At 34.9% G+C, this 27,524-nt stretch overlaps 1 long non-coding RNA gene across 1 annotated transcript; it reads right to left on the reverse strand.

Moving 5' to 3' along the window:
* Positions 1–1,211: 1,211 nt before the first annotated feature.
* Positions 1,212–25,865, reverse strand: LOC119708243. The gene is made up of 3 exons (XR_005258993.1): positions 25,732–25,865; positions 3,384–3,545; positions 1,212–1,407 (listed from the first exon to the last, which is right to left on the reverse strand). It is a non-coding gene; the product is annotated as an uncharacterized LOC119708243 (long non-coding RNA).
* Between the last annotated feature and the right edge of the window lie 1,659 nt (positions 25,866–27,524).

Here is a 27,524-nt window from a genome sequence, read left to right on the forward strand (position 1 = left end):
TGAGGGCTACTTTTCTCTTTCCTTTGTGAGGACAGAAAACTATTTTTTAGAACTTTTGAAAGATACATATGGAGTCAGTAATAAATTCTCCTTTTGTATTTCTGAGGTTGCTGGCCTTGTCTGGACATGAAAATGAGTTGATGATTACAAGATGGAATATTGTAAACGTGCTATAACCTGTGTGCTTTAATTTTTGTATGTGTTTACTAGTGAATTTCTTAGTTTGAGCTATTTTAGTAGTTTGCACATGGCTTCAATAGCAGGACCAAGACACTCTCTGTGATAGATACCAAGTGCCTACCCTGGCACGCAGCCTGCAGTTGTCAGAGTGATTTGCTGGAAGTTAATGAGTGCTGAATCCTAAAGCAAATGCTCTCCTGTCTTACTCATAGTCATTGATTCATAATCTCACCTGTATGAACAGATATATACATATACATATACTATACATATACATAATTAAAATTAATTAATTAATGTCTTCATCTCCCTACTGAATTGTTTGGCAAAGCAGAACTATTTGTTTGCAGTTGTATAAAAGATGTTTTGCTGAGAGGAATTTCTTGATCCTGAGGAGTTGAAAACCAGAACACATGGAAGAGCAGGACTTGACTATACAATGCCATTATTCTAATATATACAGACTAAAATTCTCAAAAAATAATTTAAAAAAAAAGTTGGTGGATTGTTCACAGTCTTCCACAGCTTTCTGGAAGGGACTGGTGTCTTGGCAGTAATTTCCATATCTTCTCCAACCATGTACCAGATTTTTCATTGCAGGACCTTCAGTTTTTCACCATTTGCAGCAGTCAGCTGAAGACTCTGTAGAATCTTCACATTCTTTGTGAACTCTTTAGTTGGGCTTGAGTCTAAATATAGAATGAGCATGCTATTTGTAAATCATGCAAAACCCCAGTGTTACAGAAGATTGATGTTTGAAGTTTCATCAGCACCTGAGAAATATCAAGGTTTAATTAACAAGCCATGCAATGGTGTGTAGAGTCTTTAAATATTTATGGCGTCATTATAATTTTTGGAAGAAACCAAGACAAGCATGACATGAAACTAGGGAATATTTCAAAATGCTTTAAACAAAAACATTTGCTAGCAGATTCAAAACAAAAGGAATTGAGGCATTGATTTAAAAATTAAAAAAAAAAAAAAAATAGAATGGCCGATGAACTTTTAAGTGATTGAAGTTTGTATTCCTAGTGAATGTTTTTGAGATTTATCTGTTTTATGTTATCAGACATATAGTGCATGCAAATCAACATTCCTAGGATTTGATTTGTTCAATTAAGCATGCAAAATGAGAATATATACTCAGTAAGATTGTAAATGTATCCTTAATTCCACCTCCAAGTGCATGTTATTGATAGGTAGGTAGTCCCAGTAGCTTGTGGCAATCTGTGTGCATAGTAAAAAAACAAATGAAAACTCTCACTGCCAAGTCTTTTTTATTCCATAGAAAAAATTCAGCTTTATCCAACCACAATCCTTATTTCTCCAGATGAATTGTGGCTTGTTTGCTGGTTTAAAAATTCTTTTTCTATCCTGTATAGAGCTGATTGTCTGACAGACCTTGATCATTTTGTTTTAAAATTGTAATTCTATTTTACATGAGAAAAAAGAAAATAATCTGTGGCACTAGGGGAAGAACAGATTGAACAGGAAGAAAAACAGGAGTTTCCTAGATTGCTTATTTTTTCAGCCAAATCTTAATCTGTGGGATTTTTTGACTTCTCACAAGTAAATTAGGCTCAGAAATTTACTTGGTAAATGTTTGAAATAAATTTTGCTTGGAAATATTTTTGAGTCAGAGCACATGTAAATCCATCTTTTGAAAAGCAGAAATGTATTTTTTTAGGTAGTCTATTTATTTTGAAATTTTAATCAATCTGAAATAGTGTTTAAAGATTTCTAAACAGATATTTATGTTCATAATATTAAGAAAACCTGTCTTTTGCTACCCCAATGGTGCAGATGGTTTATTCTGCCTCTAACAGATATAATTTACAGATGATGCTGTATAAGACATATTTTACTTGAAATTACCTGAGAGAAGATTTTATCCAGAGAAGTTTCTGTAATTTGATTGAAAGAGTTAGTGATTGTTTAAAACAAGAAGGAAAGGGGGTGGAGATAGCAACTAAAATTAATACAGAAAGAAAAAAAATCCCACTCATTATTGTAACAACAATATTTTTTTTCTACTTTTCCTCTTCAGATCAAGATATCCCCAGACATCCTTCATTGTATCACATGTCCTTTTTAAAAAAATAGCTATTGTGAAGACACAGAGTTGAGAAAAAACCCCTGTTTACAGCATTATAAAATTTAATAGGTTTCTAATATAAACAGTTCCTGTTTTCTCTTTCACTTTAACAGAGTTTTTAATAACTGTGCTTAAAGAAAAAAAAAAAAGTATTCTGAAGCCTGATATTACTTTCCCCAACAGAAAACATACATGTGAAATTAAAAGACATAAGAAAAGATAAAACAGATCATTTTGTTCTTGAATTCTACTATCCCACACATGTGGAAAAAATTAACATATCATCTTATCTGTTGCTCAAATAAATTAATTTTATGTCATGGAATTATTGAAACCTTTGATTTTATATTGCCTTCCTAGCTGTAGGTTAGGGATACAGAAGGTGAATAATTTTAGCTGTAGGTTACAGAAGATGAATAATTTTACTTGGCAAAGTCAGATGTTTTATAGAGAAAAAAAGTAAAAAAAAAAAAAAAGGAGGCAAACAATAGAATTAGTAAAAAGATGTGTAGAGAAAAGAAAATATATTAAGGAAAAACGAACAGCATGAAGTTTACATCTATAGCCAAAGTGTTACTCAGTGGTCAAATAGTTGAAAAGAATATAGTGATGTAATTCTATCTCCTGTCAGACTGCTACTGTATGTTTGAACTTTTTTTTCCCCCAACAATTCTATACTGCAAGGTTAATTGCTCTTTTGCATTTCTCATTCACTTTGGAAAACTTAGGATCCAGGACAACCTTGATAAAATTCCACAATTCCCACATTAATCATGGTAAGCTGACAGTACTGTGCTGTGTTCAAATCCCTGAAAGGATTGAAACCATAATTTCCAATACAAATTAAATAATATTGTGAACTTTTGGAAGGTACTGAGTGGCTTGAAAAATGGTCTTTGAGTGAATTTTAATAATGATCGCCTACATACTCTGGTATGCAAGCATGTAATTTTATTTGTATACATAAAATTTTAATAATAAATATTAAAATATTTAGATAATCACTCTTACTGTTCAGAATTGTAAGAAATACAACTATAATGCAGCACTGACAGTCAGTGAATAAGAGACTGTACCAGAGACTTCAGTTACAGAAGAAAATATTTACCTTTACTCATGTGACCTTGAAGAGGTATAAGCCAGGAGGACATCACTGGCCATGAGAGCTTAAATTTCCAACTGTATTATAACTTCACTGAACCCTCACTCTCCACAGATCTTCCATATTTTCTTGGTGCTGCAGGTATTATTGCTGGATTTTTTAATGGACCTGTTGAAATGAGATACAGGTGTTATCTGAAACAAGGCAGGGTATCTTTGCAGATGGAAATGCTGTCCCTGCTAAGGATTGCAGCAGGCTACTGAAAATGTTAAGGGATGTTGCAGGTGGCAGACCACTTTACAGGATTCTCAGGTGACATCAAATGCTGAACATTTATCATCAGACTTTATCATATTTTACAGACCTTTCTGAATGATATAGGCCATAGCTCTCTGTAATTCAGATTTTGTAAGGCCATATACATGCAAATAAAGAATGGATTGATATTTTTCTTTTGTATTCTGTAAGATAGTGTTAATTTCCCTTAATTTAATGCAATATCTTTCTTGGCTTTATATGAAGTAGGGAGTTAATGATTGATTTTCTTTTTTTTTCCAAATGTGAATTTTTAGGGATTCTTTTGGTCTACATGTAAAATTTGCTTGCAAAATTTAGTAGCTGAATATTTGACTGCCTTAGAGAGGTGACAGACAGAACACATTTTCTGGTCTGCCAACACAAGTACTGAGAGACAGTAGAATTCTTTCACTTTATTTCACCTGATATTTTATTTTGATGACATTACTATGAATAGAATAATCCAATATTTAATATTATGTGCTATAGGGAAATTGCATTCATTCGTGTTGATGTAACTGTACTTCATGTACTCTAGGAACTGAACACTCAATAAAATATCTATCAAATGTCTAACAAGGTATTTTTATGTAGCAAGTAGATACCAAAAAAAAACCTCCTTCAGATAAAACAGTTAGCTTTTCTCCTGTAGTGTCTGAAACCATTATCCTGGTTCCAGAGTTCAGTCATGTTTTACAGAATCATTTTTAACAGATAGTTGCTCCTTGCACTTATACTTAAAAACGTGGTATAGACTCATAAAAGCCAATTCTCAGGACTGTGAGAGGTGTCTAATTTAATGAGAAATTTATCAGTTGAGGGGTGTCAAGCAGCAGTATCAACTGACCTCCCTCAGGAATGAAATTTGGCACATAAAGTTTTAAGCTATAGACAATTTGTAGCACAAGGGCCTCGTTACATTTTTAAACAGAAACCCAGCTTATTCACAAATAGTTCTGAAATGAAGAAAAGATGTAAACAGTGCTGAATATAGAGAAACTGCAAAAGTAAAAATGTGAGAAAACAGGGATGGAGACTGCAAAATAGCTGTGTGCTGCACCTGGACTGGGCTTAAGATATTTTCTTTCCAAATATTGCTGCAACTGAACAATTAGTAAAGTCTGATGGCAGCTAATCAGAAGCTATGGGGCAAAAAAACTGATTAAGAAATGAGGTAAAGAATTCCTTGAGCTCAAATCTGTTACTTAGAATGAAATTATTTCCTTCCTTCCCTCCTTTATTTAGCTATCAGATCTCTCTGGGTGTTAGATGTGCCTAATCTCACGTTTTATATCACAAAACACTAAATGTTTTTCTAGTTTACTATCATTTGTCATGCTTTGCAAAATTTGTTATGGCCTTCATTTAAAATATAAAAATAGTGGCTGCGTGTCATTGAAACTTTGCATGGAAATATCCACACAAATACATGGACCTCTCCAAGATCTTTGCCACCATAGTATCTTAAGGAGGAAGACAGTTTGAGAAAACAGATTGGTTTAAATTCCTATAGGTTTTCATATGAAACATAAGAATTAAATAGATTCGCTTTGTTAGGAATATGAAAATTAATGAAGAATACAAGAGGTTATGCGAGTGGACTGGAATTTATTGAAAAGCTCATGAAGTAGTTTTAATTTTGAAAGATAAGGAAGTTTTAATGTGAGATTTATAAGATTAATTTGCTTTCATTTGGAGGATTTTGGTAGCATTTTGAGGAAGTTATTATAGTTCCAAATTTTAACAACTTTTTTAATTGTGCGCCCTTTATAAAATTATAGATATAATGGATACAACTACAAATTAAAGTACATTCATGAAAAATGCCAATGGTTCTATGAAATATGTTAGTATGCTAGAAAAATAAGGAAGAAAAAAAATCAAATGAAGAAAACCTAAAATAAATATTCTATCTCTGCATGTCAACCTCTTATAGCAGTTTTCCATAAGGAGCTCTAAAACATCTCAGAGTAAATATCCAACATTTTCCTCTTATACTATGGGAAAAATGACACAATCCCACCTTCCCATTTCCTATATAGCATTTGATATTGTCTTTCTTAGGAAGTAGTAAGCTTTTAGTAAGCTATACTCTCTATGAATCATTAGTAGGACTCACAAAACTCTTATTAAACCCTCTGGCATTGAAAGAGCACTAAAAAGGTTTCTTGTGAGGCACATCAGATTTCCTCTATAAACCATTCAACTAAATACATCTTTCTCTCATTATGAAGATGATCTAGAACAATTTGTACCTCAGGTACTCAGGTTGTGATGCTGTCAATCACATCTTGTATGGAGACTTACAACTCTAACCCCCTTCATTTCATCCTTACCCATGCCAAAGTTACTTTTCACAACAACATGTTTTTTCAGATTATGACAGATAACTGATTGTCTGATTGTCTCATCATGTGTTGAACTTTTAATAAGCCACTTTGATCAAGGTATTTTTGAATAAGTTCAAAAGGTATTTGAGTAAATTACCATAAGGTCCATGATGCAATGCATCAGCAAAATGCCTTTATCTTTTGTATAAAATTTGGATTGCAAGTCTATTATTGCAGCCAAAATTTAATGACCATTATACCTCTATGAAAATTTAAAATATGTGTTCTATATTTTTCCTAGGCATAGTGGTCAACATACATGAAATTATAACTTGCAGGATATGGTTAAACTTGCACAACAACACATCTACATAAAGCCAAGAGCTATGTGAATCACCCTGAAGTATCCTTTATACAACCTTAGACACAAATACACTTAATAAGCTATACTGGAAAGAGAATTTACCTTGAGAGAAAATTTTCCAAACCCATACTTTCAACAGATCCTTCTTCATTTCCACACCAGAGACAAATGCCTTAAATGAAACGGGCTGTCCAACATACCAGATGTCCTCCAGCTACATTTGGAAGTGAAATGAAATAAATACTATTCATGAAACAGTGACCACCTCTTCCTGCTCTTTGTTTGTAACAAATGACCAAGTGGACTTGGAACTAGAAAGTATGCCTTCATTGGTACTTTTGAATTGAATTCTTGACTTGAACAGTAGAATATTTGTATAAGAATCCCATGCCCATAACATAGTCCTTTGTGTCTCTTGATTCATTATGTTTACGCACAATGTATTTTTTTCTACACTTGCATAATTAGATTTACCTCAGAGTGGTTATTTGAATCTCTTCATATTTAAGATGCTCACACACTACCTTTGCACAAATTGTGTCTGTAATTGTGCTGACACTAATTTATGGGAACTAGGGTTTCAGAATATTTGAAAATCAGTCTGAATAGGTTTTCCACCTGTTCTGGTTTTAGATTTTACAACAGTCAGGGGTTTTGTGCAGTACACTGTAAATTTTGCTGTGTCTCTCTCCTTATAATACAAGTAAATTGTCTGATGGAATTACCCAATGAGAGGCCTAACACAGTCATTTGAGTGTTTTGTATGCAAACACACCATCCTCAGTTGTACACTAATAATTTCTTATTGATGTACAATTTTTGCCTATAAAATTTAAAGTGACAACTTCATACAAAGTGAATTTTGAAATTTACAGAATGAAATGAAACAGTCATTCTTATCTCCTTGAGGTATAAAAAATAATGCAGTATACTGAAATATACCCTATGATCCAAAGATTTGTATTGTGCTTTCCAAATTATCATTCAATGAAATTGAATTTGTTCTTTATCGAGTATTCAGCAGATGCTTCTAATACCCTTCTAATTCACTATGTTCAGACTCATATTATTTTAATGTAAAAACTTATAAAATATTTATAAGGCGATGGTGCAAGACTACTTTTTAATTATGTTTATGTCTTTCTGCTCCATTTAAAATATTTATTGCACCATGAGAAGATATTTAAATTTGGAGTGAGCAAGAAATACAGAGACTTTTTAAAGCTTATATAGATTATGCCAACATCAATATCTTACATTATTTTATCTAATTAATGCATATTGTGGAGAGTTAATAAGAAAAAATCCCTATGGGTTTGTTTGGGTTTTGATTGGTTTTTTTGGGTTTTTTGTTGTTGTTTTTTTTTTTTATGAGGAGCAAATTCTTTATAAGTTCCAGCAAAACAAAGGCATTGGCATTATTAGAGGAGAAATCAATTTTTTTTGTTGCTGTTATCCTCTTGAAATGTTTGTGTTCTGTAAGCTTTTAACAGAGTGTTTCATCAAAGATTTTTCCTGTCTGTTTCAAAAGTGTAAAGAAAATTGAGGGTAAATTGAACTCCTATATATAGAACTCCCTACAAATTATCTCAAAATTCCTGGACAAGCTTGGATTCCATGGCTTCCATAGATCTTTTATCAAGAGAAGACAGCCAGAAGTAAGGCTGATCCCAACACTACCAAGATGCCAAATTGATTATAGGTTTACATTTGGAACTAGAGCTCTTCTTTACAAATAAAATACCATATCTGTGTCCTGCAACTCAACTGGGTCATTTAAGTACTCAAGGAACAGAAAGTGCACCTTAAAAAAAAAAAAAAAAGCCGGTCTTTTTTGGCTTTCGTCTGGTTCCCTGTTCTACCAACACAAGAGGGAGATTAAACATATCTGAGGTGCTCTGTCCTATGCTGTTTTGAGCAGCATGTGTCACAGTCATGGCCAGGGTTACAGGATATTGCAGTCACACTTAGAAGAAGGCTCAGCTGAGAAAGCCAGTGTCAGAGCAGGACACACTGAAGTTGGGAAGCTGAAGTCAGGAAGAGACATTGCAAAGAACCAGGATAAGAGATAACTGAAGTCAGCACTGGACAGCAGGAAGTGGAGTCAGAAATCCAACCAAGAAAAAGGGCAAGAATAAGGACTCCAACTCTGACACTGAATTCTAAGGATACTTCTTTTTTCCCCCAGACACCCATATGGTATCAGTCTAATGATCAGAAGATTTTACTTGGTGCTACACTATTTTAAAGTCAAAAGTTGCATGGTTGTTGCTCTCTCTCCATGACTTCTGGAGAATTTTTATCAACTGCCAGGGCACTGTACTCTGGTAATGCACAAAAATTCATATTCCACTATTTTTTTTTTCCCAGTGTGGAAAAGGAATGGTGTGAGAACTTTGGTATTATATATCTTTCTATTTCAGCTTAGATTGGAAGATATAAATGAAGGTATTTGAAAAAATCAATTGCACTTTGCATTCAATAACTTGGTGTAAGGTTTTCTTACTTGATATGATTGCATTTGATTAAATTAAACATTTCACTAAAACACTGAAGCCTTTTCTTTTGAAACCTGTTTGATTTTGAGATCAACTATCAAAATGGGAAATATATGCCAGTTGTTTAAATTGGGTTATTTTTTTGAGACTGAACAGGCTTTCAGGTAGGATTAATTGGAAATAGGATCATGCCTTCAAGAAAGTGATCCAGAAAGTCCTCTTCCAGAATTCTTGGAACCAAGAAGCATTTTAAAGCAAATAGATACTCCTTAAAAAATAACATTCTGAGTTAAAGACATTGGAAGCTTAATGGATGTTGATCAAAAAATATAGCTATATTTTTAAGACAGAAAATAAAGGAAAAATGAACTGGTCTTTAAAAGCCGATTCTTCAGTAAGCCAGAAAGACTTGAGGCTAGACAATAACAAGCTAAGCACAGGTTATCTCCAGAAAGATGATCTATGTAAGGTATTAGGAAAGTTAAAGTGCTAAATTCAGTCTCATCTAATTTGTATATTACTGGCAATTTTACTGTAAAAAGTACAAGTCTATATGAACCAGACTGACTGAAACTGACATTTTGTTTCACTGAATTGAATTAGGTGATTCATCCAAATGCATCAGCAGTAAAAGTAAATGTGCCTCTGCAATTCTTCAAGTTTCCAAAGCTTGATGTTACCTTTATGCTACATAGCAATCCATCCAGACTAAGAAGTATTTATAGGACAGCCCCTCAAAGTTCACTGCCCTTCAGAGATGATCCTCTAAATGAACTTGTTTGGAGAAAGAAATCACTGAGTAAAGGAGATCTTGAAGACCTCAGAATGTTTGAAGGAAAGATGAAAAGAACTCTGCTGCACCTCAGCACTGCTTGTTTTCACCTGCTTCCACAGCAGAACTCATTCTACTGGCATTGGCCCTCACAAAGATGTGGATGATTATACTCTGGCACTGTCTTGGGAAACTGAGAGCTCTGAGGGCATAAAATACTAGGAAAAACTTTTTAAATTGGTAAAAAGTAGAGAGCCACCAGAGGCCATACAGCAATTTCCACTTTACTGTTTCCTCTGCATTGATTCTGCTCCTTCCAGGCAGATGAGAGACTCTTCAGCATCAGGTATTTATATAGGAGTATATCACACATTCAGGTGCATCAGAGCTCCATCCCCCTCTCAGAAATCAAAAGTCTAAAATGTGCCTATTCTTTCAGCTCTGACAGTCAATGTCAAAAGCAAACAGATTTTTAAGAAGGAGGTAAGGGAAAAATCAGTGATTAGCAAAAAGTTTAAATAAGTCAGTCTTATGTTATTTTCTCAAGCAGAATGATCTTGAGCCAATTTAATGAGGGTAAGTTACAATTGACTTTGAAGGGATTAATTTATACTCTTGAGTCTTCTCAGATGTAGAGCTAATAGAAAGCTGTCTGAGTACTTGAGTTTTCACACATCTTGCAGCTCAACTGGAGATTCAAAAGCTAAATCAAATACTCTGGAACACCTGGGAGGACTCAGAATGCATACAGCAGTGAGGTGATTGTTCTGATCAGGAGGGTTTTATTCCATCTGTAACAATATTGATAGAGATCCTCATGCACTCTGCGTTAATGTTATTCTTCTAACAATTAGCCTAACAATTCAGTACAAATTAATTATGTTAGTTAAATGTTATTAATTTTACCCTTTCAGAATCCAGTAACTTCACAAGAAATGGAGGATTATTTACAGTATTTATGGTGCCTTGTCACTGCAGTAGCAGAGCTCTAGATAGTTTTTGAGAATATTAATCCTCATGTCACTTGATGTAGAATGCAATGGGGGAGGAAGAAAGATTAAGTTCATCTGGTCTCTTCTCCAGGCTCTGCATGTATATTATATAGTAACAAATTGTCTGATAAAAAGCAACTCAGTAAAAGAAAATAAAAATAGACCTCAGGATTTCCTGTGGAGTACCTTCAACTGTGGCTCAAGATGTTGCTCAGTTTTGTTCAGGCTGTCCCTGATCCTGTAAATTTACTTAAGCCTGTCTTTAGACTGTCACATGGAGCCTGGACTGTGGTCCAGTATACCTGTTCACCTGAGGAAAAAGTGACTGATTGCCACACCACGGAGTGGCAGCTGCTGCTTTAGAAGCAGGGCAACCCCACGCCTCCAGGTCTTGTGCTGAGTTTCATGAGGGAGATCAGGCAGCTGAACAAGACTTCAGCCAAAGTGGCAAACACACTGCTGCAGACTGTATCCATGCTCTTGCACCTTATCTGTCAGCTTGAATTTCAGACATGAACCCCCTCACTGTCCTAAGAGCATGGGAATTATTAGCACAATTATGAAGAGAGATAATGGTGATCACCAGCTCTTTGGAGAAAGAACAGTGTGACCTCTTCATATAAGGTATCTGTTATCTGCTATGAGTTTCAACAATTGAATTTCAAAAAAAAAGTTCAGAATTTTTATTGTCTGATACCAGAAAAATGTCAATGTCCCATATTCCATTATGCAGCTCTTCATTATAGGATTTAAATTTGTAGCATTGCTGTTTGTAATTTCCATTTGCTTTAGTCCTTCACTATGAAAGCCATTGGAAGTAATTTTTCTGTCACTGTTGAGTCAGGAACAGACAAGAGACAACACAGCCTCTAGGCTAGAAGACTAAGACACTAGAAGCCACCAGTTTATTGGAACACCTTCTTTTATACTCTGTTCTGATACAGGTGGACCTGATTGGTCAGTTAAAGAACACATTTCACATGATTGGCTAATTAAGAAGACATCCATTGGTAAACACCTTATGAGAAAAACAACTTATTACAAATACCACCTGCAGATAGTTTACCATTCGTTTACCATTCTTGCTCTCTTCCTCCCTAAAACTTCCCAGACCAATTAATGGGAAAGCTTATCAGGCTTTCTCTTTCTCTGACCAGACTGTCATAGCCACATTTTTCTTCTTGTTTTACTTTATAATGATAATGAATTTCTGTAAAGCAGATGAGCTACATGACCCAGACTATAGTTGGTGAGGGATCTGAAATATGTATCTCAATCATACCCTAATAGTTCAGTGAACTTTGCTGATAAATGGCAAATATAAGGTCAACGTTGATGTCAAGATTTACTACCTAAGTAGTTCTCTAAACACATAGATTCTGATAAAGTACTGTTTGCTGTTAATTTCCATGATTTGTTTTTTCAAAGAATTTAATTTAGCTGGTAAATGCCATCTGTACCTCAAATAAAACACTATGGTCTTTCTAAATATTAAATTAGAAGTGTAAGATAATTTGCCTCAAATGTATAGGTAATTCTTTAAAGTATTATTAGTCCCAGCACTTTAGAAACATAAAATTTCTAGAGCCTTACAGCCTTGGCAGAGCTGCAACTGGAGGCAAAGATTGCTGAGTTTCTTTTCTTGGCCCTGAGATTTCCAGGAGCAGTCAAACTGACCTTGAGTATGAACCCCTGTAAGGCTGACACCCATTTGCAGTGTTATTGGTCCTTAAGCAAGTATGCATCTAGCAGGGGATTAAAACCACATTTAAATTCTGGACTAAATACACCTAAATTTGGGAAAACAACTAGACAAAGGGTTTTTTTTAAATCAATCCCTTGTTGCCAAAAGTTTCACTTTAAGACCAATTTACATTTCTCTGATAGTGCAGTGTAACTTTATTGGACCAGGAAGAATAAGACACCAAATGACACAAAAAATTGTAGGACATAAATCCATACAGCAAATGTGTGCCTGAATTTTTTCTCTTATTTCTTCAAAAAGCTCAAGCCTGAAAATGTAGACAAGAAACACTTCTTGATACTTTTATTGAACTTTTCTGGAAGGTGTTTTGTGGTGCACAAGTTTCCAGATTGTAGACAGAAATATTGCACTGAAACATTATACTTTGGTTACAGATAGCTCCAAAAATTACTGTTTATTAGCCCCTTTTGTCCTTCCAATTGGCAGAAGAAGAGTGATTTCCATCTCCTGGTGACCAGTTGAGGGGTATAAAAGCATTAATTTTATTCTACTTCCTTTGAAGAGTTTGATGTAAATGCAGGGTTTACTATATTGTTTCTGACATCCTTGTGCTTTCGCACTCTTTTGCATAATGCTCTTTATGTCTTCATCACTTGAGTCAGCCATAACTATTATGCTTTCTAAAAATCAGCTTCCCTGGCTGAAATCACAGAAAAAAATACCTCTTGAATGCATAAGCAGCAGTTGATGTTTCTAAGCCCTGTTTGTACCTGCTGCATACTCTTTGCATAAACATAAAGCGGAATTTGTGGTGGGGCAGAAGGAATGAAAGATGAGCTTTGTTAATGAGCAATGCCTCACTGACTCTGCCTTGATTAATGTCAAAGACTGCTGATCAAAAAACTCTCCTGTTCTCTCACTGACTGATTTCTAAATATCAATTAAAAAAAACCTCATGAGAATGGTATTAATAATGGTGTGAAGTTCTGCATGACAGAGAGGGCCAGTAACAGAGCCTCTGATTCACCTGAGTCTCAAAAATGGGTCTTGAGTGAAGACTGAGGCTATAACTCAGAGAGCCCTCTGATCTAAAATTTGCTGTATATATGTATTTTCTTTCTTTATTCATGTTTTTCATTTATTCATATATTTCCTTCAGAATACAACAGACAAGTCCTACAAAGATGGAACATTATTTGAAACTCATCAGAATTTATTCCAGGACTTTAGATTCTTCCCACAGCATCTTTCTTGTTCTCTTTTCTTTTGCCAACCAGAAAAAAAACACGTAATGGAGAGGTCTTTGTGAAGGCCCAATTAAGTGTTGAGGATGCATCATAACAGAAAACTTTTTTTTTTCTTCTCTAAATATACTGTTTGCTTCCAATCTTAATTTCATTTCAGGTTCTTTTCTCTGTGCATGCATGGAGGATACCTGATAAACCTTGAGAAGACTTACGAAAGTCCTATTTCTACTGAATCCCTCTATTGGTTTCAAAATGCAGGCGCTATAGCTAAGGAGTAAAGAAAAGAATTTATTCTCTCTGTCAACACTAACTCTTCTGGTGAGAAGACAAACAGAAATGAATCTTCCCTAGCTCACTAATATATCTGTAAACAGCCTTTCAAATATTCTTCCCTTTTGCTGTGTTCCACTGATTGACATCTTATGGGCAGAACAATCAATTCATTTGAGCAACTGAGAGGGAGCAAGCAAAATATCACCAAGTGGGAGTCAGAGCACTGACTCCTGATGCCCTTCAGCTGTGCTGCTGAGGTGAGGAAGAAAGATGCCCCTGTGGCCTGAGAAATTTGGAATAAATGAAAGCCGTCTCTCCTTCTTTGTGATTGCTGCCTTAATCCTGGAAAAAGAGGACATAAAACATTAAGAAGATGCACAGTTTTTTTGTAGAGGACAAACAAGGCAGAACATATCATGTAGAAAAAGCAGATTATTGGAAAAAATAGCTCAGAAGGCAGAAAGTGTGAGTCTAAGTAGGGAGTTAGGCAGGAAATGCCATGCATTGTGCACATGTTTTTAAATGCAAGACACAATAAAGACAGTTAAAATGTTTTTAAAAAGAGAATATCAAAACTTTTCTACATAGCTTTGTCAAATTACTCCACTTACTCTTATTGTTTGTTGTCTTGGATCTTTCTGTTTCTACTGTTTCTATTTCTGCTGCACTCCCATAAGATATTCTGGTGATTTATTCACTTTGGTTTTCTCCTAGCTAGTCTTTAGACTACTGTTTGCAAACTCTGCCTTTACTGTATATCTAATGAAATTGTCTTGACCCCAAATAGACATTGTAGAATGTCCTGGCAAAGTTGGTTGTTTCAAAGACAGAAAATATGTGAGAAGCAGATGCAGGATAGATACATTCTATTTCAACCATTTCCATTTACCAGTGTGCATCTTTTGCAGCTGGAAATTTGTTCAGCTAACATGAAGTTGCTAAGAGCAAAAGCTTTTCTCACTGGTGTCTTCTGGGGCACTTCTTATTTCCTGTTTCCAAAACAACCAGATGCTTTTCATGCCCAGCTCTCCTAATAGAAATTGCTAACTCATAGTTCAAAAACTCTGAGCCAAATGTATCTCCAGTGTGACTCCATAGCTGTGTATCTGGCCCTCTGTTCTCAAACCTCCTTCATGACACATTCAGACTCCTCTTTGTTCTACATTAGCTGGCATTCTTCAGAAACTATTGCACACAGGGATATTTCCTGCTGCAAAGCTCATGCCAGCTTTCTGAAGTACTTGGCAGTAGCAGAGGATCATTTGTAAAATTGGTAGCCCACTTTTATCTGTTCACTTACAGCATTATTTGGTTAAGTGGCCCATTCTCTGATAAATCGAGCAGAGTACAATTCTGGTCTTTGTTACAACAATTGAGCAGTGCCAAAGCTTTGCTATTGAGTTTAAATGCAATGCTATGAAATATAAGTACTCTGCCATGGAAAATTTAAGACAATGTATTTTTTCTCCTCAGACATACTGTTCTGCTGTTTAATTTATCCATACAGCACAATGGTGACTGATTTCATCCTCCAGAGAAATCTGTCTAATTCCATTTGTCTTGGAACATGCAGGAGCAGAATTCAATCTTGCAGACTGTAGACATCTAACCTGCTTTCATTGTAGGAGCAATTGTGTACCTATTGAGTAAAATAAGAGAGAACAGATTTCCCTTTTTTAACTACTGCTTTCAAAATAATTTCTATCCAGACACCCATTACCGAGTCTTAACAGAAAAAATTGAATTTCACTTAACATTTCAGCTCATAATGAATAACGTTATGCCTTTGCAATTGTTACTTTATATGGTGTTTGCACTAGAAGTATCATAAGTACCAGATTTAGCCTTATATTCTATTTGAGCAGGATTGAAAATTCAGGTTCCATTTGCCTCCCTCAAGGTCTGCCTTATCTGAATAAACAATGTGTGCTAAAAAAAAGCAGTAAAATATGTTAACATGACATTTAAATAAATACATATATTTAAATAAGGTTTGTTCGGATAATATGATCAAAAGTATCCTTGATAGTCCCTATGACATCCCAGAGTTATTTTAATGATTCAAACATGGTAATCTTAATGTTTAACCAAGACTCTTAGACGACATTCTGTCTGAGAAGCGGGGAAATGTGGCTAAGCTGGAGGCACCATACCTGGTCCTGACATTTGTGGGCAGAATGCACACAAAGTTGTTGGCAAGATCAAATGTAGCTACTATTTATAGTCCAATCCCTTTGCAGTATTTGCATTTCACTCCAGCCATGCAGCCCTGTGGGGTACGCAAGGGGAGAAAGAGGCAGTTGCAGGAATATGGCTGTTACTACACTTCACTTCCAAAATCTCCTTGTCCTGCTGAGTGCTGGTGGCTCTATCCCCTATGTGTCCTCAGGAATTTTGATTGTTTTCTCTTTCACATATAATTCACAGAAGAATTATGGATTTTCCTAGACTCTGTATTACTTTTGGAGAAAGCGAATGAAATGTGGGGAAATTATCAAGTAGATAGCTAATACAGGAACATCGAAGAACTTTTGGACTCTGACAGTCAGTCCAGGACAACTTTCTTAAGTACTTTCTCAGGACTCCAAGTTTATTTTCAAAGTAGAAACAACAAAACTCATATAAATAGATGCTTCTAAATATCTGAAATTAAATGACAGAATATTGTCATTCCCATGCTTTTTTTGAATATACTAAAATATGTAAGTAATGAATGCAATATAAGAATCTGATGAAATCTCAGTGCTGCAAAGGCTCATTGTGTGCTTTCCACTATTTCAGTTCTTTTAATAAAACACTGACATTTCTGGTGTAATCCACCTGACAAAACACTGTGGAAGCTGATCCATAGGAAGCTTCCATTTGGTAACAATTTTTTGCACTGTGTGAGTGATATAGAATGAAAGACAAAGAAAACTGGGATTCTGGAAAATTCTAAATTCTTTAAGGATCCCATCCTACTATCTTAGTGCAGGAAAAGTGGTTGGGTGCAATTGAGTGTTCTGTCATAAAAGTTGAAGAGCTGGGTTTTCAGGTAGCTTGCTCAAATTGGAGAAATTCAGTACAAGGCACATCAAATAATAGTACTGAAAGTCCTGCCAGGTGTTTCCTGCAAATGTCCCCAAATTACTCAAACAACTATAAAATGGTGTCTTCTTACACACATTTCCTACTGTGCAAATCTGTTCACCTTATGTTAATTTCCTTCTACTATGAATGAGCAAAGGAAACCATTAGCAGAAAGATAATGAGAAAAGGTTTTCATAAACACGTAAGCTAGCTCCAGCAGGAGTGCCCTGATTCAGTAAACCCACAAAAGAATTCTGAAACACCTCATGAGAACTAGAATTGGTTTTTTAAAAGCTATTCACAATTTTAGTAACTGTGAATGTAGATTATTCTATTGCTTATTGGCAAGAAGTTTAATTTCCCATCCCTCAGTAGAATGTAAGATCTAGCTACATGGAATTTTTTTTCATTTTTATTAATACTCATTTCTTGATTAATTGACTCATGACTGCTCTATTGGTTTTTTGGAATTTTTTTCACCCATGGAAAAACAAGAAAGTTCCCAAATCTAGCTGCGTGCAAGAAAAAAAAAATAAAAGGAAGTCGTAAGTATTCAAGCATCTTCCATGTGACGAATTATACCTTTAACAACAAACAAAAATCCTTTAAATCCACTTCAAGATCATGATTCTTGCTTTCTTGCTTTTGGTTGTCTTGTAGTTGGTATAATGAATAACAGTTTTACGCATTGTATGCACAATTTTTGATTATTAATTATAAATATTACCTTAAAGAACATATTTTAAAGTACTTCCATAATAATTTTATTTATAAATACTTTATATTTCACTTTACAGCCATAAGGTAACACAACAACTACTTGCTTTCAGAACCAGGGCATTAGCTCTTCAGTTTGACTTTGGAACTTTTGCATTTACTTATTTTACATTTTCTTATTTTATAATTCCTTCAGCCTCCACAGCATTTACAAAACCCTGATCTTCATCAGTAAAGTTTCAGAACAGTGAACCACAATTGCCATTAATAATTTCCTCTCTTGGAGAAGCTGCTTGGGACACAAACCCAATTAATTCTTACAATATTTCCCATGACAGATTTTACTTTTCAAACCAATCCTTTTCAGACCCTTTTCATCTATGTCTTTTATAATACTAAACTGTTCTGTGGATTCATTCTGCCTGACTCAATTATAGGAAAGTGGGTGTTTTTATTATCTCTTGCTTTCTACTATTTCTATCTCATTAGTGCTGTACATTACTTAGCAAGTCTAAATACAGTCTTAGGTATGGGTTAACAATAAAAACTAAACTAAACTAAACTAAATAATAATTCCCTGTTTTTTTTTTTATTCTCTAAGTGACAAGTACTGATACATAACCACCCAGAAACAATTCAAAAGTGTAGGAAGTCTGTCTGACTGAGCAAACTCAGGAAAGGCATTCTGCCTCAGGCCTGCAGCAGCTGAGCGGTTGTGGGGAGTATATAACAAATATGTCTGCTTATTTATATCAGTGGGACTTTGATAGGACATTGTTTCCCTCGGAAAAAATTGATTTTTCACAGCAGTAGTGAACAGAATGTCATAATGCTAAATTTCATAAAAGGACTAAAGCACTGATACCAGCCATTTCATGAAATGCTTGACACTTTTAGGCATTTCATCTAATGACTCTGTAGAACAGTTAAATAGTGAAATAGAATGCCTATAATTCCAGGAACGACTTTCAGTCATATCATGGAATGAATGATTTCTCAAGATGACTGCAAGGTATTTATAAAATCTTCACTGTGAGCTGTGAAACAGGTGCTGCAAGCTGGGAGTTTGCCAGTCAATGTTCTGGGCCAAAGACAGATTGTTTTTGTGAAGTGGTATCATAGATTTGACGAATGGTCTGAATTAAAATGTCCCTTTTGTCATTTAAACTGATGCATCTTTTGTAGAAGAACAAGGTTCAGATAATAGTAAGAGCAACAACATCGATGACAAAGTTATTGCTTACAGTACCTTTTTAGAGAAAATAAACACTTTTACTGTCCAGGAAACTGGCTGAAATGTTTCTGGGAAAGCACATTTTTTTCTGAAATATAATTTTTAAATTAATTTAAATCTTTCAGGAAGCTGTATTTCTTGCCAGAAGATTGCTGAGGTTCTAAGTCCAAGTCACCTTCTAAGGTGTACGTCTGTGTGTGTGTGTGTACATGCATGTGATGGCAGCAAAAGCATAAGAACTGCTGGCCTGACCTTTCTGGGCAGAAATGAATGGCATGTGATATACTCACTTTTTTAAAGAATATTTGGCAAGTCCTATCTTCAATCTCACATGAAAATTAAGTATGTTTACCAGGGTTACCAGAGACCAGAATGTATAGCTTCCTGTCCATTTACACCACTTACTCAAAAAAGGTGAAATCCTATCTCGGAACCTAACAACTCCTGCATATAGTTTCAGAAGGATTGATACCAACAAACCTGATTGAAATTGGTCTGGTTGGTCTGTTAGGAGGTAGAGCACTTTTATGACACCAATTTTTAGAAATGTGATTTAGAATGCTTTCAGCCACATAGTTTAAAGTTTTCACATGTGGTAGAGACTGCTACTCTGCAAAGACCATAGCATCAAATGTTTTAATCAGTTTTAATTGACATTCAAAAGTTTCTAATCTGCACATGTCCAAATAGATAAAACACTAAGAGCTTGAATATAAATAACTGCATCAACACTATTCTCTTACTCTACAGTAATTGCATTGACTTCAGTGGAATTAGACCAGCATAAACATGGAATAACAGAGAGGATAAATAGCCCCCTGTGTTTTATTATCATACAGAAAATATGGTTTGGCTCTTCTTTTTAAATAAAAATTTCTATCACAACATAGACAAGCAATGAAAGGAGGATCCATACTCTGAATAAGGAGTTTTGTAATGAGCAGCAGGCTAGAAATAAACTAGTATGTCAAAAATATTGGTGGATTAAAATGTGGAAAGTGTTTTTCCAGTTCCATGGAAACAAGTGAGAAGCAAATTCACCAGTCTTTTCATGAAAGAATTTAGCATTAATAAGACTAAAACGTATAAGGGACTTGCAAGAATTGTAGGTGATATCTCTGATGGATAATGTTTTACTTGCTTCTGGGCAAATTTAAGAGTAACATTTTACTTATATTTTGCTTACAATAGAAAAGAAGATATTTCAGAACTTGATAGATAATTTTGCTTAGGTAGATATACATAATATATTGGCTTTGTAAACATTTGGAAGCGCAAAAATATATTGAAAAGCTCATGTGACAACAATTAATGTAATTGAGATTAAAAATGACCGTACAAAAGCCCACAATGTATTGGATCACATCTAGGTTATAGAGGAAGCCTGACTTATTTACAATATTGTCATAGCCCAACAGCTATGTAGTCTTTTTAAGAAATTCTGTGATTTTTGTAAAGTTATTACTAAACAATGTTAGTTTTGTAATACACTACTGTCTTTCAAATGTAAAACTTTTTGAACAAAAAATTATTACTGCATATGTGAATGTTCTCAGTAAGTTAATTTTACAGACTTGCTGATACCTCACTGACTTAGAGTTCTCAATTGAACTTTTTTGTTAGTGTGACTGTATCATGACTAATGTCTTTATTCTTGGTAAAGGAAAATTGATATGCGCAAAAATACAGCCTTATTTAGATTTAAAATCTCATGTCTTCTGTTCTGAATGTTGCCAGATCTCTCCACATCTTATACTTATTGTATTAAGAACCACATTTGGTATAATACTGCTTTGTTTAGAAAAAAAAAAAAACAAAGGGAAAGAATAATTAAACCAGCACAACTCAAATATTAAAAATTAGTGAATTGCATATCAAAATGAACATTTATGTGCATCTTTCCTTTATCTACAGGGAGCTTTTATTAAAAATCTCTTTACATCAGATCCTTTGGGTATTAAAGATGAGATCACCACCCTTTTTGTGGGTAATTAAAGAATTTTCCCTTTGTATTACCTATTTCTTCTACCATCAACTTATAGAGCTTTAATTTAGAAGTTAAAACACTAAATTAGGGCAGATGAATACCATCCTCAGATACCTAAATTTCATCATATGCACCTAAATCTACTTCTGGATAAGACACTGTGCTTAACATCTGCATATTAAATTTCTCTCATAGATTGTTTGGTCTTTTCTTTCCTTGAAGCATGTAATCCAAACAGTCCTTGTCATCAGACTTCTCATTAATCTTCAGAATTCTGGTATGCTGTGTATTGCCTTCCACTCATTTGACCTGATCATTGCTGCTGCCTGAAGGACATTTCTTCCTCTCAACAACCTTTTGATAACAGCATTGAGATAGGTCTGGAAACTATCAATGGCACATTATTACTCTTTGATAATCTGGAGAATGCATTTAGGACTAAAAAGGTTTTGCTGTTACCCTGATCTAGAGATAAACAAAAAAAAACCTAATAAGGTATCACTTGTCGTTATAATGTCAACATAGTAAATTTTCTTTATACTAATTTAATTGGACTAGTTGTCTTTTCAGCCTTCTAACTAAACACTATCATGATTCTTCATCTATGGAAATGTTCCATATTTTGAGGAAGTGTCATGTAGTGACATTATACTATAAGCAAAGAAACAACTTTGTTTCTTTGATGTTTAGATAAATGTGTGATTGAAACTAGCCATAAAAGTTATTAACCACTTTGGTGGTGTCACAGCTTTAAATTTAAATTTTAGGAAACTAGAATTCCATGCACAGCGAATGTTCTAGGATCACAATTATTTCTCATCTTCACCTTGTTATGATCCATCACTAGGGACCAAGATGTTCACTATGAATTCTCATCAGGCTGAACAGACACTGCACCATGTGTCAGGGGTCTCTTATGCTATTTATGCCAAGTGAAAGCAAGTGAAGGGAACAAAGAGTATCACCAGTCCTTAGATCTCATTTTGGTGCTGCATGGATGGTTTGGAGCTGGGGTTGCAAGACAGAGAAAACAAAAGAGAAAGAGAGGAGAAAGCAAGAGAAAAAGAGACAGAGAGACAGAGAAAAGAGAGGGGGAGAAAGAGAGCCTAATATAAAGAGAGTTAGAAAAGAGAGAGGTGGGCCAATCTACTCCCTTTTTAGTTTACCTCGTTCACACCTCTGATGTAAATTAGAATTTTCAGATATTTGTTCACAAAAGCACAGACAGCCCTTCTGCAGGAACTGAATTGGCAGGGAAGGGGGACAACACTGAGCACGAGTCTCCAGGTGGAGCAGGATGTTGACTCAGAACATCTCTGCCCCACCTCTCAGGACCCTCTCCTCTGACCACTTTTCCTGCAGCAATACTCAGAAGGTTTGAGACAAAACATGCCTAAGTCTGGTCCTGTACACAACTGTGCAAGCTCAGTTTCTTTGTCACTTTTATCCTGCACATCTTGTACGCCATTTTGCCTGGCTGCATAGTAATGTCCACTTTTAACCTTTCTCCTGCGCATTCTGAAAAATGTCTCTTTAGAATCTGGCCCCATCTGCTACCACTTGGCCAAACTCTGCTTAATAATTTGGCTTCTGGATCTCTAAATTAATCTAGGGCTCAGACTAAGATCAGTGCTTTTGCTGCTTGAAAGATCTCAATAGAGAGAATTCTGATAATTTTAGAAGCCAAATGATATGTATGTTACATTAGCGTCAATTTTTGAGATGTTCATAGAGGGGCTAATATTTTATCTGCCTGTTTATATACTTGAAACCATGCCAAATTCTGAGCCTTAGTACAGAGCTTCTCTGTTTAAGCACATTATACCTGATGTAGCATTTTTTATTCCTTGCTAGTTGGTAGATTATCATCCTTCACTGTCAGGCTAAATAGTTGGAATAAAGAAATGGGATAGAGTTTTCAATCATAAACTGGGATATGGATATTAGGACCCAATTTGTTATATTTGAGAGCCCTAAGTGCACTGTACTATTTACTCAGCCTATAAATATGAAACTGCTGTCTTTCTTGACACAACACAATAGCAGTTTTAGTTAACTTTCAGCCTCCAGAAGAAAAAGCGGTTTATATTTGGTAACATTACTTGACTTTCATAGAAAATTTTTCTTCATTTCCCTGACTCTGACAACCACACAGCACCTACACCCAGTGATATGAACTATGATGATTTAATAGACCTGAAAATTTTAACAGACTATTGCTTTTCTTACTACTCTGGTTTAGGGGAAGACTCACTCCACTTTTCACCCTATAGGAAAGTAAAAATTCAGAAAGAAAAATATTTAGGTAAAATAAATGGACAAGAAACAAGCTACATGAAACAAATCAGTATTCTGAAGTTATAGCTTTCAATTAATTTAGAAGACTAGACTTGATTTATCTTCCATATTGACTAGACACCATGACCTGAAATAACTTCTATCAGTAGATTTCAGTTTCTAACATGATATAAGAAAAATTCAGAATAATTTTCCATAGTTTTCATCCTCTTACAGAAGAACAGAATTTTTTCTTCCTCTTTAGCATGAAATTTTCTATTTCTAGAGGAATATTTTTCTTGCTTCCATTCCCAGAGGACTACGCAAGTATGTAAAGAAAGTAAAATTTCCACTGTCTCTGCTGTTGCATCTTGGAAATATTTTCTAGAGAGGACTGCAGCTATGATTGGAGAAAGAATGATATTTCTTTCAAAATGTGGGCTTACTGCTGATGGAAACATGAATTTTAATTTAGGAATGGAGTACTTAGTTGCTCTCTCACTCTATGTCATGACACACCTTTGACAGGTTTGTTGCAGACTTCCTTTTCTGAATAGGGTGTGATAAGTAGGTGGTTCTCTTTTCTGGTCTAGACATAATTGCTGTAATTGAATCCCTCACAGACTAAGAATGATCTGTCACTGCTTTATACCTCAAACATCTTAGCAAACAAAATTAATATAAAGCACACCTAACAAATTGCCTGCTCCAGGCTCTCTAAAGAATTTAGCAATATTCTGTTTGCTATAGCTTGAAAAAAGTTCAAAACACCTAGGAATAATTACTTAAATTTCTACATCAACGTTTAATTTATTCTGCAGGAAGCATTCAGTCTAGTTCTGCAGAGCTTTCCCAAAATGCTGTTCTAGTGTTAGCCTTGTATTGCATAAAATTCTGGTGTTCAGTAAGTACATACTGTAATGGCACAAAAGTTACAACTCCAAAGGTAGACAATAGTCAATCCATCCTCTCTGAAACATTCTGTCTAGCAAAAGCCTCTTGCATGCCAGATAATCTAAGTGTTAGGTACCTTATGGTGTTATCATTAATTGTAAAACTGTTTCTTTCTGTATTGATTTGCTCTATGAGCCTCTGGCAATAATCTTGAGCAGGGGCTTGTGCTTATAAGACAGTCACCAGAGGCAGTTTCTCTCACTCCTCCTCCTCTTCCCCTCCTGGATTCTCTGATGTCCAGAGAGAGAGAGTAATTTATGATGCAGTCTTAACAGCTAACAAGCAAAAATTAATTTGATTCCTTATTTTTGTTCAGAAAATGTCTTATTGTTCCTCTAGTGTGGTTTTGGGGTTTTTTTTGCTTTTTTTTTTTTTTAAAGACCATTTTTTTGAGTCTGTGGGCTTTAAAAGTTGAAATGGGTACTAACATTTTTGCCCATGTTATTGTCATATTTATTCAGAAGCAGAAAAACATCTTCTGAAACATCTACTAACCCTTCATGGAATGAGGAGTAATCTGATCTGTCCTGGTATTACATGCTTGCTAATTAAAACTTTTGATGAATGGAGGATATTTTCCTCAAAGTACTTTTCTCTCACAATTAAACCAAGAACAAGTAACTAACCTCTGGCTTAGACTCACCAGCCCCTCAACCCAGACATGAACTCCAAGTTTGCTCAGGCAGTTAGAAGCATAGTGGTTGAGAAAAATGTAAATTCTAATTCATAACTTTTTTTTCATGTAGCATATGAATATGAGAAGAAAACCTATATTCATTATGGAAGTTCAGAGGAAATAGATAAGGCTTGTGATTCTCTTTTCTTGATTTTTAAGCATTCAGCTGTTTGGGCTCACTTATAAGAGTCTACTAAACATTAATTAATCAAGAGATCCAAGAGGGAAAGTTTATTCCTGTGCTAAGATTTATTCTATTTTTTTTCTCTTGCATTTCAGAGGATTTCAAAATAAATAGATGCTCTTCAAATACTTCAGCCAAGTAATTATTTTCTTTTAACCAGCTTATTAGTTTATTGACTAATGTTGAAGTGGTTTTCCCAGTTATTGTATTTAATTTTGCTAACATTATTTTTGAAGAGTGATAGGATGATTACTGTCATATTAGAGTTTCATAATTTGCAATGCTATGGACAAGAGTTTGCCAGCATTTACATTTCCCATCCCTTTGGTTCAAGAATGGCTTCTTCCAACTTACCTATTAAAAGAAATTTTCATTGCTGACCCATGAGCCTGTCGTTCAACAAATAAGTATAAAATTATTTCTGTAAGCTTCATTAGGGATGAAATAACTTGTATAATTTTTGTAATTTTTTAATATAACCAAATTTTAGAGTTTTGATTGAAGCCATACTTCAAACAGCATTTTAAAGGAATAAACAATATTTTAAAGGCAAATATCTAATATGTATGATAGGTATTTGGATACTTCATATAATAAGGGGTATAGTTTATATTTTCCTCTCTATATATCATGGAAAACACATAGCTTGAAATAACGTAAAACTTGTCAACATCATTATGGCAAGGGCCAACATATAGTGGATGAGAATTAAGAAAAGTTGAAAGCCTTTAAAACATATATAGGAGTAGCCTACCTTGCGTTTGGTAGTGCATCTTACCTAAAATGATGCAATCTTGATCCTTGACTAACATGTTTATGGTTTCTTGACAATCTGCAGGCAAGAAGAAGAAAATTTTCTGTCTCCTATAGCTGACTCACGTTCTCATCAAAAGCGAAGACACTGATTTTTCAATGCAGCTATTCAGCCACTTGCATTCATACATTCATGCCTACGTTCACTGGTATTACCATCAAAGGATAAGTGCCCGCTCTCCTGGGCTGGCCTGCAATACTAAAGCAGCAGTTCCCACGCAGCTGAGCCAACTATGACATTCATCACAACTGAGCAACCATCTGCCTGCATATAAAACAGCTTTTTTACCATAGACTAAATGCTGTACAGGAAATTTGTTAGTTCTCAAAACACGGTCTGAAAGTATTTAACTTAGCCATATTTAACGTTGTTCTGTGAAACTGAGCAAGTGTAACTGTAGCCTACCACCCAGTAGGTTTGGGTTTTTTTCTGACAAGAATAATTGTTAGGAGGGGGATTCATAAAGAGATCTAAGAAATGTGCATTATTTAAATGCATAGGCACTGGTTGTATGGTATGGAGAATGGAGAGGCACAAACATAGCCAGCAGGTTTGTTAACTGTTTTTCCAAAGACTGTTATTTATATTCCTTTTCCCAGAATGGATGAAGAGTATTCTTTTCTCAGAATGAACAGTTTCTTTATCTATAAGACTGGGTACCTGTTACAAATCTTCTTGCCTCTTTGTGAACAGTTATGTTTTCATCATGTCATGCTCTTATAGATGAATCAAGGTCAATCAATGGTAGAGGACACAAAAAAGAGGTATTGACAAGGGTTAGCAGGAAAAAGTATTAAACAAGACAGAGAAATGATGAATAGAGAGAGACCAGCAAAAGCTAACAAAGAGCATTGGAAGCAAGGCCACTACTGTGCCCTTTGGACATTGAGCCAAGAGCACTGTAGTTTTGAGGCCATCTCTACTCTTTGATTGTAAGCTTTAGGAAGACATGGAGCAATTTCAAGCCCATTCCTGAGTCTCAGACTAACTAATGATCTAAACAGAAGCCAAGGTGGCTTCCTAGCAAAAATGCAAAAATCAATTTCTTTTTTTTTTTTCCAAGGTGGCATAAGTCTTTTATTTGTGTCCAAAGTACATTTAATGTCTGAGTTACTTGTTTTTTCTATTTTTTTTTTTTTTTTTACTTTCAGCAGCTCAATAATTTAGTGAGTGCAATCAGCAGATTGGGAGATTAGGTTTAATTCTGATTTAGAGCAGCATTTAATGAGTTTGCAACTTAACAGAGAACTTACTACAGTCAGTGCCAGCTGATTTTAGTGTTGAGTTACAAGGAAATATAGTGTGGACAACTTTCCAGAGTGTTGATGTCCACAGTGAATGAATTCATCCAAGTCTCAGAGGTGACAAATAGCTCCTAGTCCAGGTTTTTAACTGCAGCTACAGAGCACTAACCCCTTATTTCAGTAGTTTTATATAAGAGCCAATAACTTTGGAGCATTCAAAAATTAGTATTGTAAATAAATTCTAAAGGCATTGTGAAATTTGATTCTAGGTAAGAGAAAAGTTGAGCAAATTTATATTACCCTAATTTTTTTTCCTAGGTTCTTGCTTGGTTTAAAGAGTTAGATGAATTTCCATATAATTTTATGACACCATACTCGGTAATAATAATTCAAAATTGAAGCACATCTACATTTAATGACCCATTGAATGTTAATTTCTTAAGCTGGAGCTGTTAATTTCTGAAGCCACATTCTGTTAATTTCTTAAGCCATTCTTTCTGGAATAGGTGTGCA

This window comes from Motacilla alba, chromosome 1A (assembly GCF_015832195.1).
Source record: "Motacilla alba alba isolate MOTALB_02 chromosome 1A, Motacilla_alba_V1.0_pri, whole genome shotgun sequence".
NCBI classification, from domain to species: domain Eukaryota; kingdom Metazoa; phylum Chordata; class Aves; order Passeriformes; family Motacillidae; genus Motacilla; species Motacilla alba.